Below are 17,602 nucleotides of genomic sequence, written 5' to 3'. Positions count from 1 at the left end.
CTACTTGTGAGACTGAAGTGGGAGGATTGCTTGATCCCAGGAATTCAAGGCTGTAGTATGCTATGATCCTGCCTGTGGATAACTACTGCTTTCCAGCCTGGGCAACACAGTAAGACCCCATATCTTTAAAACAAAACAGAAACCATAATAGCAATAATAGTGACAATGTCAGTTGTTAGTCACAGAACAGGAATACCATGTCTAGAAAAACCTTTGTACTTTATAGTCAGAGATGCTGTAACTTATGATGCTGTTATGAACAGAGATCTTGGTATGTCTGGTAAACTGAATATGCAGCCAGAAAACTTACTGTGTTTGAAAATAAAAGTGATAAAAAAAAGAAAATAAAAGTGATAATACATGTCTGTGTCATCCAAGTAGGAAATATAGCACAGCCAGATTTTTTTTCTTTTTGCTTAATTGTAGTTATATAATAAAGCATTTTGACAAACTGTTAAACAGAGCCTTGATAGACTATGTATCTAGGTTCGTCTGTTGTCTGTCTTTCTATCTATCTATCTATGTGTTAATATTAGGAGCCTCTGACTTATTTAATACTTCTTCCTGTTTGTATGAAATTCACTGAAGTAATTGACTAGCCGTGATCGGAAGCACAGAACTATTACATTAATTTGACTTACTAATTTATGTAAAACATTTTCTGAGTTTTAAAAATCATCTTAAGTACCTCAAGGGTAGAGTAATTCTGAACCCACCAACTAGTTATTAGGATTCCTATTGCAGTAGGCGGAATAAAGCAGTTTTTCATATTGTGACTAATGGCAACTTTGATTAATTTTGTGCAGTTATTCTACATCTGTCTTAAGTAACCAGTCTGCTTTTGGTAAAATTTTCATGTCTGAAATAGGAAACTTACAGTTTATATTTTCTAGTACCCATTGTGTATGAATTTTATTGTGTCTGGTAGCTCTCCATGAAAGTGCTCCTGATTGTAACTACTCTTATTCTTAGCTCTTGGTTATGTTGCACAGATTCTGGTATTTCCTCAAGAAGATAGGAAATCAGGTGGTAAGAATGAGGAAAGTAGGCCAGTTGTGCTTTCTGGACTATTCTGGGCCTAAAGTCTCAGGTTTGCCTTTCTGACTTGTTATTAATATTTGGCTGCTTTCAATTAAAAAAAAATTTTTTTTTTGAGACAGAGCCTTGCTCTGTTGGCCGGCCAGGTTGTGGTGCAGTGGCAAGATCTCGGCTCACCACTACCTCCGTCTCCTGTGCTCAAACAATTCTCCTGCCTCAGCTTCCTGAGTAGCTGGGATTACAGGTGTGTGCCACCATGCCTGGCTCATTTTTGTATTTTTATTAGAGACAAGGTTTCACCATATTGGCCAGGCTGGTCTCAAACTTTTGACCTCAGGTAATCTATTTGCCTTGGCCTCCCAAAGTGCTGGGATTACAAGTGTGAGCCACTGCCCCCGACCCTCAATTTAATTTAATTTAATTTAATTAATTAAAATTTTTTTTGAGACGGAGTTTTGCTCTGTCGCCATGCTGGAGTGCAGTGGCGCAATCTTGGCTTACTGTAACCTCTGCCTCCCGGATTCAAGCGATTCTTCTGCTTCAGCATCCTGAGTAGCTGGAACTACAGGCGTGGTCCACCACACCAGCTAACTTTTTGTATTTTTGATAGAGACGGAGTTTCATTATTTTGGCCAAGATGGTCTCAATCTCTTGACCTCTTGATCTGCCTGCCTCGGCCTCCCAAAGTGCTGGGATTACAAGCCTAAGCCACTGCACTGGCCTAAAATATTCTTAAAAAAAAAAAAAAAAAAAAAAAAAACTTCCTCCTGTTTTTAGTCCCACTAGCCAGAGGTAAAACCATGTTTTTTTTTTATAAAAAGGAAAAATCAGAACACCTTTGAGGCTGGATGTGGTGGCTCACACCTGTAATTCCAGCACTTTGGGAGGCCGAGGTGGGTGGATCACTGGAGGTTAGGAGTTTGAGACCAGCTTGGCCGACATAGCAAAACCCGTCTCTACTGAAAATACAATAAAGTTAGCCAGGTGTGGTGGTACAGGTCCCAGCTACTCTGGAGACTGAGACACGAGAATTACTTGAACCTGGGAGGCAGAGGCCACAGTGAGCAGAGATTGCGCCACTGTACTCCAGCCTGGGCAGCAAAAAACAAAACAAAACAAAACAACCACTTTTGGGCCTGGTGCAATGGCTCACGCCTATAATCCCAGCACTTTGTAGGACTGAGGCATGCGAGAGGTTTGAGCCCAGGAGTTCGAGACTGTCCTAGTCTATATGGTGAAACCCCATCTCTACTAACAATACAAAAAATATTAGTGGGACGTGATGGCATGCACCTGTAGTCCCAGCTACTTGGGAGGCTGAGGCGAGAGGATTGCTTGAGCCTAGAAGATCAAGTCTGCAGTGAGCTGTGATTGTGCCACTGGTCTCCAGCCTGGGCAATAGAGTAAAACTCTGTCTCCAAAAAAATCCCCCTAAAACACTTTTATTTGAAATTCGATAGATTTAAAAAGTCGTATATATAATAATTACACAGCTTGATGAATTTGTCTATTCATGCATCTGTGCCACAATATTTTAGTTATAGAGGCTTTAAAATATGTTTTAATGTCTGGTAAGTCTAGTCTCGTTTAATTTCCTTTTTTTCTTACATGTTTGTTTTTCCATATCAATTTTAATATCAACTTGTTCAGCTCCATAAAATGGTTTGTTAGTGTTTTTATTAGGATTATATTGAATTTATAAATTAACTTGGAGAGAATTTATATCATTATAATGTTGAATTGTCTTATCTAAGAATATATATCTTTTAACATTTTCCTCATATTTTAACATTTTCCTCATACACTTTTTTTAAAAGCTTTATTGAGATACAATTCACATGTCATAATATCCTTTTTAAAAAGATGTATAAAGATGTGGTTTTTAGTATATTTACAAATATGTGCAACCGTCATTACTACCTAGCTCCAGAACATTCTCATCACTCTTTTAAAAACCCCATATTCATTAGCAGTTACTCCCCATATGCTTCTCTTTCCAGCTCTTGGAAACTACTAATCTATGTTCTGAGTCTATGGATTTGCCTATTTTGAATATTTCACTTAAGTGGAATCATACAGTATGTGGCTTGGCATAACATTTTCAAGGTTTATGTACTCTGCAGATTATATCAATAATCATCCCTTTTTATTGCAAAATAATATTTCATCTATATGCCATATTTGTTTATCAGTTGGTGGACATTTGGGTCATTTATACTTTTTTACTGTTTTGGTAATGCTGCTATGAACATTTTTGTACAAGCTTTTGTTTAGACGTGTGGGTTTTTTTATTTTTTGTTTTTTTGAGACGGAGTCTTGCTCTGTTGCCCAGGCTGGAGTGCAGTGACACGATCTTGGCTCACTGCAACTTCTGACTCCTAGGTTCAAATGATTCTCCTGCCTCAGCCTCCCCAGTAGCTGGGATTACAGGCACGCACCACCATGCCTGGCTAATTTTCATATTTCGAATAGAGACAGTGTTTCACCATGTTGGCCAGGCTGGTCTCAAACTCCTGACCTCAGGTGATCTGCCCGCCTTGGCCTCCGAAAGTGCTGGGATTACAGCCGTGAGCCACTGTGGCGGCCAGACATGTGTTTTTAATTCCTTCTAATAGGCTTTATGTATTTCTTACCACATTTATTACTAAGTATTTATTCTTTGCTGCTGTTGGGTTTTCTTTACCATTATATACTCTAAGCGTTTATAGATTTTTGTATTGATCTATATTGATTTTGTTGCTAATCATAAATTTACTTATAATTTAACATATGAGTCCTTGTTAACATTGTTTGGAAGATAATTCTTTGTTAGACAAAGTGCACTCTCGAATTTTGGGAGCAGATTTTTGCCTGTTTCTTTTAGATCAAAGTTACAGAGTTACTTACATTTTATGTGTCCTTACTGATTTCAGTTTTTGTCTCTTTGGCTCTTTATTACTGAAAAGTGTGTGTTAAAACTGTATCGTATGATTGTGGATTTCTTAGTTTCTCCTTATAAAATAGTCAGTTTTTGCCTTATATGTTTGTAAATTATGTTATGAAATGTATTCAAATTTAGAATATCTATGTCTTCCTGCTAAATGGTACTTTTCTTTAATCAGTATATCTTTTTTTTTTTTTTTTTTTTGAGACGGAGTTTCACTCTTGTTACCCAGGCTGGAGTGCAATGGTGCGATCTTGGCTCACCGCAACCTCCACCTCCTGTTCAGGCAATTCTCCTGCCTCAGCCTTCTGAGTAGCTGGGATTACAGGCACGCACCACCGTGCCCAGCTAATTTTTTTTGTATTTTTAGTAGAGACGGGGTTTCACCATGTTGACTAGGATGATCTCGATCTCTTGACCTCGTGATCCACCCGTCTCGGCCTCCCAAAGTGCTGGGATTACAGGCGTGAGCAACCATGCCCAGCCTTGTTTTCCTTTTTTGTTGTTCATTTTAATCTAGTGTGAATCTTTTAACTAATGAGTTTGTCTATATGTTTACATTTATTTCTTATACCGCCTTTTCTGTACTCTTTCTATTCTTCTGTTGTGCCTGCTTTTATATTTTTAGTGGTTGACTTTAAATTTTTAGTAAACATATTTAATTTAACACAGTATTTCCTAAACAATACAAGACCTTTGGCATTTTTTAATTCTGATCAAGCTTTTCTCTTATGTTACTGTTGTCCAGGCTATATTTCTTGCTGTTTCTCATTCCTCTTTTTTCATCTTCTAAAGTTAGTCACTACAGCTCATTACAGATAATGTTTGTTTACATATACTCATATCTTTTTTTATTTTTGTGTTCTTTCTTGAGTTTGTTTTGAATTTTGAGTGATTTTTATTTTCTTGAAATACATGTTTATTGAATGTCTGTTAAAGGTCAACTTACTGAAAACGTCTTTATTTCACCCTCATTTCTGAAGGATAGTTTAGAATTGTAGTTTGATATTATTTTCCCTTTGTACCTTGAGAATATTGCTTTACTGTATTTTTTATTTTAACTGCTGTTGAGAAATCTCCTGCAGTCTAATTGGTCATTTTCTCTCTGCCTACTTTATTTCCCCAAAATTTTAAATTGTGGTAAAATACACATAACATAAAATTTACCATCTTAACCATTATTTTTGTTTGTTTTTCTTTTTGAGACGTAGTCTCACTCTGTCACCCAGGCTGGAGTGCAGTGGCGTGATCTTGGCTCACTGCAACCTCCACCTTGTGATTCTCCTGCCTCGGCCTTCTTGGTGGCTGGGATTACAGCCACCTGCCACCATACTTGGCTAATTTTTTGTATTTTTAGTAGAGACGGGCTTTCACCATGTTGGCCAGGCTGGTTGCAAACTCCTAACCTCAGGTGATCCACCCGCCTTGGCCTCCCAAAGTGCTGGGATTACAGGCAAGAGCCACTGTGCCCAGCCATCTTAACCATTTTTAAGTACACAGTACAGTGTTAGGAAGTACATTTATATTGTTGTGCAACAATCACCACCATCCATCTCCAGAACTTGCATCTTGCAAACTTAAACTCTGTACCATTTAAACAATAATTCCCCATTCCTTCTTCCCCCCAGTCCCTGATAACTACTATTTTACTTTCTGTCTCTGTGAATTAGATTACTCTGGGAACCTCATGTATGGGGAATCATACAATATTTGTCTTTTTGTGACTGACCTATTTCACTTTGTATAATGTCCTCACAGTTCATCAATGTTTGGTATATGTCAGAATATCATGTCTTATTAAGCCTGATTAATACTCTATATTTATGCTACATTTTGATGATCCATTTATCTGTCACTGAACACTTGGGTTGCTTCTACATTTTAACCATTGTGAATAATGCTGCTGTGGATATAGGTATAGAAATAGCTCTCTGAGACCTTGCTTACATTTTTTTTGGAGTATATACCCAGAAGTGTATGGGTATATGTTGCATCATATGGTAATTTTATTTTTAAGTTTTTGAGGGACTGCCATACTATTTTCCACAGTGACTATACCATTTTACATTCCCACCAGCAGGGCATAAGTATTCTAATTTCACTACACCCTTGCCAACACTTGTCATTTTCTGTTTGTTTGATGGTAGCCATCCTGATGGGTGTGAGGTGGTATCTCATTGTGGCTTTGATTTTGCATTTCCCTAATCATTAGGGATGTTGAGCATTTTTTTCACATGCTTCTTGGCCACTTGTATGTCTTCTTGGAGGAAACGGAAATTTAAATCCTTTGCCTAATTTTTATTTTTATTTTTCAAAGATGGGCTCTTACTATGTTGTCCAGGCTGGTCTTGAGCTCCTGAGTTCAAGTGTTTCTCCTGCCTTGGCCTGCTGAGTAGCTGGGACCACAGGCACAAATCACCATGTCCTGTAGTTCCAATTACTCTGGAGGCTGAGACAGGAGGATCGCTTGAGCCTATTTTTTAATCTGGTTGTTTGGGTTCTTTTTAAAAAATTGTTGGATTATAAGAGTTCTTTATATGTTCTAGATATTAATCTCTTATCAAATACATGATTTGCAAATATTTTCCCCCATTTAGTGGGAGCATTTTTACTCTGTTAATACTATCTTTTTTTGTGTGTGGAGTTTAAAAATTTTCGTTGTCTAGTTTGTCTGTTTTTTGTTGCCTGTGCCTTTAGTATCATTCTCTGCCTGTTTTTAAGATCTATTTATTTTTAATTTTTTGCTGTGTCTAGGAGAGTTATTTTTGTTTTTTCTTTAATTGAGAGTCATTGCCATTTCTGAATCTGAGGATTTTAGGTGTTACTTCCCCCTCAACCCCCGCCACCTCCAGTTTCTAGAGTCTGTAGCTAGACAGAGACATTTTGTTATTTCTTTGCTTTTGGTTTTTTTTTTTCTTTTTTTTCACCAGCCTCCCTGGTCCACTCCTGCACTGAGAATGTATAAAAAATGGTGGAATCCTCAATAACAGTTCTTCACTTCATTTGGTTTCTGAGGCCTTGTCTACTTTAAGGACATTAAAAGCCAAAAGTCTTGGTTACTCTTGACAAGTTCCTCCAGGGTCACTGAAAGCTTTACTTTTTTTGTGAGCTTAGCATTTGGCAAACTAATTTATCCAACATTTCTAGATGTTTTATTAAGATGAGGTTTTCATATTATTTAGTTACTGTATTGCCAAAAAAAGTTGCATTTCTTTTTTATAATTAATTTATTTCCCTTTTTTTCTCTTTTTTCTTTTGGAATTCCTTGTAGTTGCACCTCCTGGACTGAAGAACTCTTTACAAGCTTTTCTACTTTAAAAAGATTTCTTTTGTTTTACTTTGTGGGAGATTTCCTACCCTTCCTTTGCTTCTTTCTCCTCCCTGAATCCCCTGCTTCTGTTCTACTTCCCTTCCCTCCCTCTCTTTCTTCTTTCCTTCCTTCTCTTTTTCCTCTTTTTTTGTCTTTCTCTCTCTCCCTCCCTCTCTCCCTCTCCTCTCTCTCTCTTTCTTTTTTCTTTCTTGTCTGTTAATTTGGTATCTCCAAATTAACTGTTTTGTTAACTTGTCCTCTTTATTTCATTTAGAGATTTTCCTCAATTGTTTAGTAAACTTTGGCCATCTGTTCAGATTAAAGACCGAATAAATAAAAAGCTGAGTAAAAACTCTTTGTCCATGGCAGTTATTCAGTGTAAGTCTTACACAGGGTGATCGAGTGATTGCAGGTCTTTTCTTTTGGGTCACTTTCCCCTGCAGAGAAATCTCCTAGTCCCAGGCCGATTGGTCTGCATTCTGGAAGCTGGACTGGGGAAGAGGCCTGAGGTCCACTACACAGCATGTAAATCTTCATTTAATCTTTTTGCGAGATGGCATAATACACAACCCTTTTGTGTACCTGGTTTCTACATCTGACCTGATTTTATGTCCTTAAAAGGTAAACCACTTGTTTCTTGCTGGGATGCAGAAGGGGCAGTTTCTTTCTTTTTTCTTTTTCTTTTTGTTTGTTTTGAGACAGGGTGTTCCTCTCTTGCCCAGGCTGGAGTGCAGTGGTGTGAAATTGAGCTTGTTGTAACCTCAAGTTCCGGGGCTCAGTCAATCCTCCCACCTCAGCCTCCTGAGTAGCTAGGACTACAGGCAGACGTGTCACTATACTTTGCTTTAAAAAAAAATCTTTTTGTTGAGGTGGGGTTTCACTGTGTTGCTCAGGCTCATCCTTAACTGGCCTCAAGCATTCCTCCCACTTTGGCCTCCTAAAGCACTGGGATTATAAGTGTGAGCCACTGGGATCAGCCAGAAGGGGCAGTTTCTTAGCTACATGGGTAAAGACTTCCTTATTCAAACTTTCAATAGCGTCTTTCTATTAACAGCCCCAACTGAGATTGTTACTTTCAGATGGCTTCAATTATTATTATTTTTTTTTCCAGATGGAGTCTCGTTCTGTCTCCCAGGCTAGAGTGCAGTGGCCCATCTTGGCTCACTGCAATCTCTGTGTCCTGGGTTCAAGCGATTCCCCTGCCTCAGTTTCCCAAGTAGCTGGGACTAGAGGCGTGTACCACCACCTGGCTAATTTTTTGTATTTTAGTAGAGACAGGGTTTCACTAGGTTGGCCAGGATGGTCTGGAGATCCTGATTTCGTGATCTGCCCCCCTCAGCCTTCCAGAGTGCTGAGATTATGGGTGTGAGCCACTGTGCCTGGCAGGCTTCAATTCTTAATCCTTTGTGGTGAGATATGTGTAAGATATATTTTAATTATGTATATATGTCTTATAGATGGTTTGGGAGGCTGAAGTGAGAGAATTGCTTGAGGCCAGTTCAGGACCAGCCTGGGCAACACAGTGAGACCCCATCTTAACAAAAATATTTTCTTTTTTTTTTTTGTTAAGAAAAAATATGGAACGCTTCACGAATTTGCATGTCATGCTTGCACAGGGGCTATGCTAATCTTCTCTGTATCGTTTCAATTTTAGTATATGTGCTGCCGAAGCGAGCACTGCAAAAAAAGATTTTCTAAAAATAGCAGAGTGTTGGACGGGTGCGGTGGCTCACCCCTGTAATCCCAGCAATTTGGGAGGCCAAGACGGGTGGATCACGAGGTCAAGAGGTTGAGACCATCTTGGCCAACATGGTGAAACCTCGTCTCTACTAAAAATACAAAAAATTAGCGGAGCATGGTGACATGTGCCTGTAGTCACAGCTACTTCAGAGGCTGAGGCAGAGGCTTGAACCCGGGAGGCAGAGGTTACAGAGAGCCAAAATCAAGCCACTGTACTCCAGCCTGGCAACAGAGCAAGACTCTGTCTCAAAAAAAAAAAAAAAAAAAAAAAAGGAGTGTGGTGAAACATGCCTATTTGTAGTCCTAGCTACTCAGAAGGTTGAGGTGGGAGATATAGATATCTGTAATAAGTATAATATGTTAATATACAATATTAATACATATCTTACAGATAAGATAAAAATGAGATATATCTTACAGGTACGTATATATCTATCTCTAGGGATAGTAAGTGTAACTATATACCTATATATATGTTATATATGTCTTAGATAGCTATAGCTATACATAACATGTATGATTTTGATGGGTTTATCTTTTTACCATTATTTTACTGTATTTTCTTTTCTCTCTCTCTTTTTTTTTTTTTTGGAGACAAGGTCTCACTCTGGCGCCCAGACTGGAGTGTAGTGGCAAGAACTCGGCTCACCACAGCCTTCGCCTCCCGGGTTCAAGTTATTCTCCTGCCTCAGCCTCCCGAGTAGCTGGGATTCCACTATTGCCGGCTAAGTTTTGTATTTTTAGTAGAGATGGGGTTTCACCATGTTGGCCAGGCTGGTCTTGAACTTCTAACCTCAAATGATTCACCCACCTCGTCCTCCCAAAATGCTGGGATTACAGGCATGAGCCACCATGCCCGGCCAGTTTTACTGTAATTTCAAGATGGAACGGATAGAGACCTGTGTGTTCGTATTTAACTAAAGACACTTATAGTACATTTTAATTGTTATTTCCATGTAAAAATAGTATTATTATAAACTCAGGAATTTTTTCTAAGTTCCTTTCCACTAATGGTTATTGCAGTTTTGCAACTATAGAAATGAATCCAAAAGGGCAATAAGAGACATGAAGAGGAAAAACAGGTTAGTAACAAAGAGCAGGAGGCTCAGATACATGTATCAGAGAGACTGATGAAGTAACATCGCCACCTTCTGGCTTTAAAAAAAAAAACTGTGGTGTTTCTGTTATGAAATTGGGGAACCTGGCCAGGCAGAGTGGCTCACGCCTGTAATTCCAGCACTTTGAGAAGTGAAGGCTGGCGGATCACAAGATCGGGAGATCAAGACCATCCTGGCTAACACGGTGAAACCCCATCTCTACTAAAAATACAAAAAATTAGCCAGGCATGGCGGCACACACCTGTAATCCCAGCTACTCTGGAGGCTGAGGTGGGAGAATCACTTTAGCCCAGGAGACAGAGGTTGCAACGATCCTGGATCACACCACTACACTCCATCCTAGGTGACAGAGCGAGAGTCCATCTCAAAAAAAAAAAATCTGGGAATCTGTAGTCCCAGCTACTCAGGAGGCTGAGGCAGGAGATTCGCTTGAACCCAGGAGGTGGAGGTTGCAGTGAGCCGAGATTGTGCCACTGCACTCCAGCCTGGTGACAGAGTGAGACTTCATCTCAAAAAAAAAAAAAAAGTCTGGTATCCCCATGACTAGTAAGTAGCTAACTTGCATTCTGTGTCAGATTTAGTAGATTTGGTCTTGTTTAGTTATTCTCTGTAGTATTGAAGAAACATACTTTTTTGACTTAGGATTTGATTACAGTATAACAAAGTCTTTTCAAGCCCAATAAGAAAGGGTTCTATCTATAATATCTTAAAATGTATCTATTATTTTAGGTTATTTCTGCTTGCATTAAGAAAACAAATATGTGAAGGAAAATATGGAATTTTTAAAATTAAGTTAATTTGTTGCATAGGTAGTTTGTATTCATGGTACAAAACACAAATGGTATGAGAGGGTATGAGTCATCCTACTATTTCATAAGAATTAATAAAATAGAAAAGAATTAAAATGTCTTTCTCTCAACTAGCCAGTTCCTTTACCTTAGAGAGAATCTTTTTATACAGATAGTAATATACTACACATACTTCTTTCTTTTTTTCACAGAACAGTTTATACTGGAGGTCACTCTGTATCTATACACAATGAACTGCCTCATTTTTTTTAGGCCATGATTTATTTAGCCAGACTACTGTTGATAAGTAGTTACGAGTTTTTCAATCTTTTGTTATAAAAATGACACTGTAGTGAGTATCCAGATGGGAGGGTGTGTGTGTGTGTGTGTGTGTGTGTGTGTGTGTGTGTGTATGATTTCATACGACTCTAGAAAAAGCTCATATAAGGATGTATACGTTTGTATTTGTGTTAGATATAGTGACACTGCCCTCTGTAAAAGATTATACTTACTTATTCTGCCACCACTAATGTAAGGCAAACTGTTTTCCCTCATGTTTCTCAGGACGATGTACTGGTATCAGTCTTTTTATCTTGTCTTGCAACCTTATTTTACATTTCTCTTATGAGTGGGCTGTACATATTTTCATATGTTTAGAAGCCATTTGTGGGTTTTTGTTTGTTTTTTTTTGTTTGTTTGAGATAGGGCTTCACTTTGTCATCCAGGCTGGAGTGCAGTGGCACAATAATAGCTCACTTCAGCCTTGAACTGCTGTGTTCAGATGATCCTCCTGCCTCAGCCTCCCGAATAGTTGGGACAGCAGGCACATGCCACCACAACTGGCTAATTAAAATTTTTTTTTTTTTTTGTAAAGGTGAAATCTCCTTATGTTGTCCACTCTGGTCTCGAACTCCTGGCCTCAAGTAGTACTCTCATCTTGGCCTCCCAGAACACTGGAGTAATCTACAGTGCCCAGACTATTTGTGTTTTCTGGTATATATTCTTTGCCCATTTTTCTTTAGGCTCCCACTCTCCTATTTATTTTTAGGAGCTCATAGTTTATAAGGTAGAAATTAATTGTGTGATGTTTTCTTTAAATGTAAAAAATATAATGTATGTGCATATTTTGTAGTCATATCAGTCTTTACTTTGAAAACTTCAGGGCTTGGCATCATATTTAGAAAGATCTTCCACACTCAGAAAATTTAAAAAATTAACTTCTATGTTTTTTTGTCTTACCAAAAAAAATTATATTGAATTCTGTGAGCCATCTGAAATTTATTTTGAGTGAGGTATAAATTATGGCTCTAATTAATTTTTTCTATATGATTACTCAGTTGTCACTTGTCTCAACCTGTCTATTGAAATAACTCACCCAATGCATTCATACTTCACTGATTTGAAGGTCAGTTAAATTTCTTTGTGGATTAGGGTCTTTTCCTATACTTTTCTGTTCCCTCCATCTATATGCTTTTTCATTTACTGGTGTTCGATATTTTAATTATCGTGACTTTACAACTTGTTTTAATAATTGAATGAGGTCAGTCCTTCTGTGTTTCCATAATTTTATGACTATTCTTGCTTATTTTACCACATTAACTTTTGAATCAGTTGATCTAATTAAAAGGAAAAGATATTGTTAATTTTATTGTGATTCATTCTATTCATAGATTAATTTGGGGGCAGTTGGTATTGTTATGAATTTGCATTTTGTCATTCAAGAACCTGGCATTTTTTTCCTTTTTTTTTTGTATCCCTATGTATTTCTTGCTGAGTTTCTTCCTGCTTTTTCTTCTATTGTAAATGGGTTAATTTTTTCCATTATTTCTTTTACATAGTTATTACAAAACATGGTTCTTGTGTATAAGTTGCTAATTTGGGGGCATTAATTTTATTATCGGTCATCTCCAGTTGAATCTCTTGGGGTTTCTCTGTAAAGAATCATAATCATATATAAATAATCGTAGTTTTACCTCTTCAGTTCTGCTTTATATGCTTCTATCTTTTGTCTGATTGTGTTGGTTGGTAACTTATAGAACACTGTTAAATAATAGTGGTGAGTGATAATAGTAGAAATCATTTATTTTTACTTAATGGGATTGTTTATTTAGGGATGCATAATGAAAAATAACATCCATAGATTCTTTAAAGGACATTTGACAAAATTACATATGCATTCTTTGTAAAATATAATCCTATTAAGTAATTATTCATCACTTTCATTATTGCATCATTTTGCATGTCATAGCTTTACATAAATGGACTGGGTGCAGTTGCTCACACCTGTTATCCCAGCACTTTGGGTGGCTGAGGCAGGTGGATCATTTGAGATCAGAAGCTTGAGACCAGCCTTGCCAATGTGGCAAAACCCCATCTCTACTAAAAATACAAAAATTACCGGGCACGGTGACTCACGCCTGTAATCCCAACACTTTGGGAGGCCAAGGCAGGCAGATCATGAGATCAGATAGAGACCATCCTGGCTAACTGGGTGAAACCCTGTCTTTACTAAAAATACAAAAAATTAGCTGAGCATGGTGGCACACACCTGTAGTCCCAGCTACTCAGGAGGCTGAGGCAGGAGAGTCACTTGAACCTGAGAGGCAAAGGTTGCAGTGAGCCTAGATTGCACCACTGCACTCCAGCCTGGGTGTCAGAGTGAGATTTAATCTCCCCCCAAAACAACAACAACAACAAAAATTAGCCGGGCTGTAGTGGTGTGTGCCTGTAATCCCAGCTACTCCGGAGGCTGAAACAGGAGAATCATTTGAGCTTGGGAGGTGGAGGTTGCAGTGAGTTGAGATCACACCACTGCATTCCAGTCTGGGTGACAGAGAAACCCTGTCTCAAAAAAAAAAAAAAAAAAAAGCTTTATATAAATTTAATAATATTGTATGTGTTTTCAAAATCTATTACATTTGTAAGGTTTATCCATGTTGTTGCATGTTACTGCAATTAATTTTAGTTTCTATTTAACTATACTCTGCCCAGATCTCTTCATATTAGAGTACCCATTCTCCACCTGCTTAGACTCACAGCTGCATCCCTTATTGGGAATTGCCCTTAGCCCCCCGAGTACTGTCTTGCCCAAGGTTATGCTTCTTCCCAGAGTTATCCCTGTGGCCAGTAACTGTGTGTTGCATGGATGTAAGATCCAACCGAACTTGTCTCTATTTGGGACAATTCCAAAGGCCTCTGGAGCTCCATGCTGTATCAGTTTCTTCCCTAAGCCCAATCCTGCCTTCTTCACTTGTTGCAGGTTTATCTCCCCAGAGCACTTCCCAGGAAACTTTCTGCATGATAGTCTCCCTCTCAGAATCTGTTTCAGAGGAATGATGCTAATACAGTTGGTATTGGAAGTGATCCTAGGTAGCAGACTAAAATGGGATTTTAGAGATAGGTCTCTTGCTGGCTGGTTGGCAGTGAGGACCCCATCTCTGGTGGTAGGTAGAGTACAGATAGCGTAAGTTTGCATTGAATTTGTAATTGTGTGGGACCCAAGTGAGTAGGTAAATTTTCTTTTTTTTTCTTTTTTTTGAGACGGAGTTTCGCTCTTGTTACCCAGGCTGGAGTGCAATGGCGCAGTCTCGGCTCACCGCAACCTCCGTCTCCTGGGTTCAAGCAATTCTCCTGCCTCAGCCTCCCGAGTAGCTGGGACTACAGGCGTGCGCCACCATGCCCAGCTAATTTTTGTATTTTTAGTAGAGACGGGGTTTCACCATGTTGACCAGGATGGTATCGATCTCTTGACCTTGTGATCCACCCATCTCGGCTTCCCAAAGTGCTGGGATTATAGGCGTGAGCCATTGCACCCGGCCGAGTAGGTAAATTTTCAATGCACTATTATTTAAACTGATATCTGTAGACCTGGTTATAAAGTTCTGGATTTTCTTGAGCTTAAGATCCTCTGGTGTGTATTATTCTATAATGCCTTTCATTAATTTCATTTAAATAAGTGAGTTTTTAGTTCTTTGGGAGCACCCTTATGCTGACTCCCTACCGAAGTAGGATTTAAGAGAATCCTCACAGTGTGCAAAGATCTCCAGTATTTTCTTGTAAACCAAAGGGAAAGTTGGCATGGTTGAACACATTGTTCTCAGAGGTCTTATAGACAGGTGGCTGTAACTGATAGGTCTTTTCTTTCCCCTTCTTTAGCTTGCCTAGATCAGATTAGAACCCCAGAAATGTCTATGATGAAGTTTTTTTTAAAATTCATATGCTACCCCTGAGTCTTCCAAACTATATAGTCAATCTGTATATCCTATGGAAGTATGAGGGAGGACCTCTTCTTTGCTCACCTGCTTACAAAAGAATTAGAAGCCACTTTTAGCTGGCTTAGTACAATAGTTGGAGTGACCATAAAGTGCTTAGGTTTCTGGGTTAACTCTTCTAGTTTGATGGCATTTTCATCTCATAATTCTTAATTCTATCATTTTAACTCATTGTCTCTATTACTAATTTAACTAACTCAAGTTAGAACTTGATTCCCACCCTTCAGCTGATTTAGAAGCTGTTCCTTTGTGCTTCCATAGTGCCCTGTGTATCTGTCCAGTTTTGTAGTATTGTGGCATGTTATACTGTATGCATTTGTCTTGTTCATTTGTTTGTGAACTTCTTGAAGGCTAGGACTCTGTTATGTCTCTTGGGTAGAGCACAATGCTGGACACATGATGGGCATTGAATAAATCTTTGTTGAATAAATAAAAAGCCTGACTCTCTTCACTCCCCACCACCCCTCAGTTGCTCATTAAAACTTCTGATTTTTAAAAAATTCATCCTGTGTGAGTCTTTCCCAGATCTCCCTGGTGAATATCCATACCTTAAAGCTGGCACACACACACGTCTAGTTCTCTTCTCTGTCATCAGAAACTACTGCTGTCTCCTGCTTGCAGCTGCCTCTTTCATTGAGTTCCCAGTATCTGCAGATGGCTCTGTCTGATGAGCTCATGGGAGAATTTGATTTTCTGTTCTACAATCCAAATAAATTAGTCTGCTATAACCCCAGAGCTGTTGGTAAAGTAGTCATTGCAGCTTTAGAATTCTGGTGCCAAAAAGGGGTTATATGCACAGTGAATGAATAGTGTCATGGGGGTATGAACAGTGGTTGTTCCCATCACTGCAGCTGCTTGGGTGAGGCATCAGAAACCCCTTCAAGTGTATTACTGCTACAGTTAGCTATAAAGCTTTTCCCAGCACCTTCAGCTGCCGTTGTCTCCACCTCATTTCTCTTTACATCTTGTTAGTAAAATATCTTAGGAACGAAAAAGCCGTAAGCAAAGATACTGTGTAATAATAGCTATATGGAGAATTTCACAAACACGCTGGATAGTTGCTTACACAATTTTAACCACCTGATTCTATTATTAATATTTTTTACTGATGACTTAGCTGATAAATTGTGGGTTCATGTTTATTACTAAAGAATGCTTCCCTTGATGTGAATCTTTCATTTTTTCTTGTTCCTGTTAGAATAAATGTACATATCTGTTAAGAAAACATAACACTGTATCATTAATATATTTCTTTCCTCTCTCTCTCTTTCTCTCTCTCTCTGTCTCTCTCTGTCTCTCTGTCTCTCTGTCTCTCTTGAGACAGGATGTTGGTATGCTTCCCAGGTTGGAATGCAGTGGCTGTTCACAGGCATAATCATTGCGCACTATAGCCTCAAACTCTTGGGCTGAAGTGATCCTCCCATCTAAGCCTCCCAGGTAGCTTGGACTACAGGTGTGGACACCACACCCAGCTACATTAATATATTTTCTATGTTGATCAAATGGTAATTCTATATTTAATTTTTTTAGGAATTGCCATTCTGTTTTCTACAGCAGTCAAAACTGCTTTTTGATGGCCTTGAAACTCTAAGGACAGCTTGGCAGGATATAATATCTTTGGTTTACATTATTTTTCCCTAAGTTTCTTGAAAGTGCTATTCTACTGTTGTCTTGCTTTATATGTTATTTTTGAGAAATACAATGTTAGTCTAATTCCCTTGCTTTTGTAAATAATTTATCTTTTTGCCCAGCTACCCTGAGAGATTTTTCTTTAAATAATTTTATAAGGGTATGTGTCAGTGGATCATTCTCAGTCAGTTTTCTCAAATATCTGGTAGGATCTTTCATTGTATAGATTCAATTCAGGCATTTTATTGGAAAGTTTTCTTGGAATGTACTTCTTTTTTTTTTTTTTGAGACAGAGTCTTGCTTTGTCACCCAGGCCGGAGTACAGTGGCACAATCTCAGCTTACTGCAACTTCCACCTTCCAGGTTCAGGCTGTTCTCATGCCTTAGCCACTTGGGTAGCTGGGATTACAGGTACCTGCCACCACACCCAGTTAATTTTTTTTGTACTTTTAGTAGAGATGGGATTTCACCATGTTGGCCAGGCTGGTCTTGAACTCCTGGCCTCAAGTGATCCACCCACCTCGGCCTCCCAAAGTGCTGAGATTACTGGTGTGAGCCACCGTACACAGCCAGAATGTACTTTTAGTATTAATTCTGTTCCATTGTTTTGATTTTTTTCATTAGGGACACCAATAATACTAATGTTCAACCTCCTTTGTGTATAATTCATTTCAATCAATTTCTTTCTTTGTTTTTTAAAATTTTATTTCCATTGTTTTCTTGCTTTTTGTTCAATATCTTTTATTAAGTTTTCATTCAAATCTGTTCTCTCTACATACCTTATA

The 17,602-nt window shown here is 38.5% G+C and overlaps 1 non-coding gene across 1 annotated transcript; it reads right to left on the bottom strand.

Moving 5' to 3' along the window:
• Window positions 1-8,842: 8,842 nt before the first annotated feature.
• On the bottom strand, window positions 8,843-8,949 carry LOC135276018 (U6 spliceosomal RNA). Its single transcript, XR_010343584.1, has one exon. It is a non-coding gene; the product is annotated as a U6 spliceosomal RNA (small nuclear RNA).
• Window positions 8,950-17,602: the final 8,653 nt, after the last annotated feature.

Source organism: Aotus nancymaae, unplaced genomic scaffold, assembly GCF_030222135.1.
Source record: "Aotus nancymaae isolate 86718 unplaced genomic scaffold, 86718_ANA_hifiasm-v0.15.2.pri h1tg000019l, whole genome shotgun sequence".
Lineage (NCBI taxonomy): Eukaryota > Metazoa > Chordata > Mammalia > Primates > Aotidae > Aotus > Aotus nancymaae.
Note: the sequence above shows the minus strand (reverse complement) of the source record. Positions and strands in the feature narration are given on the sequence as shown.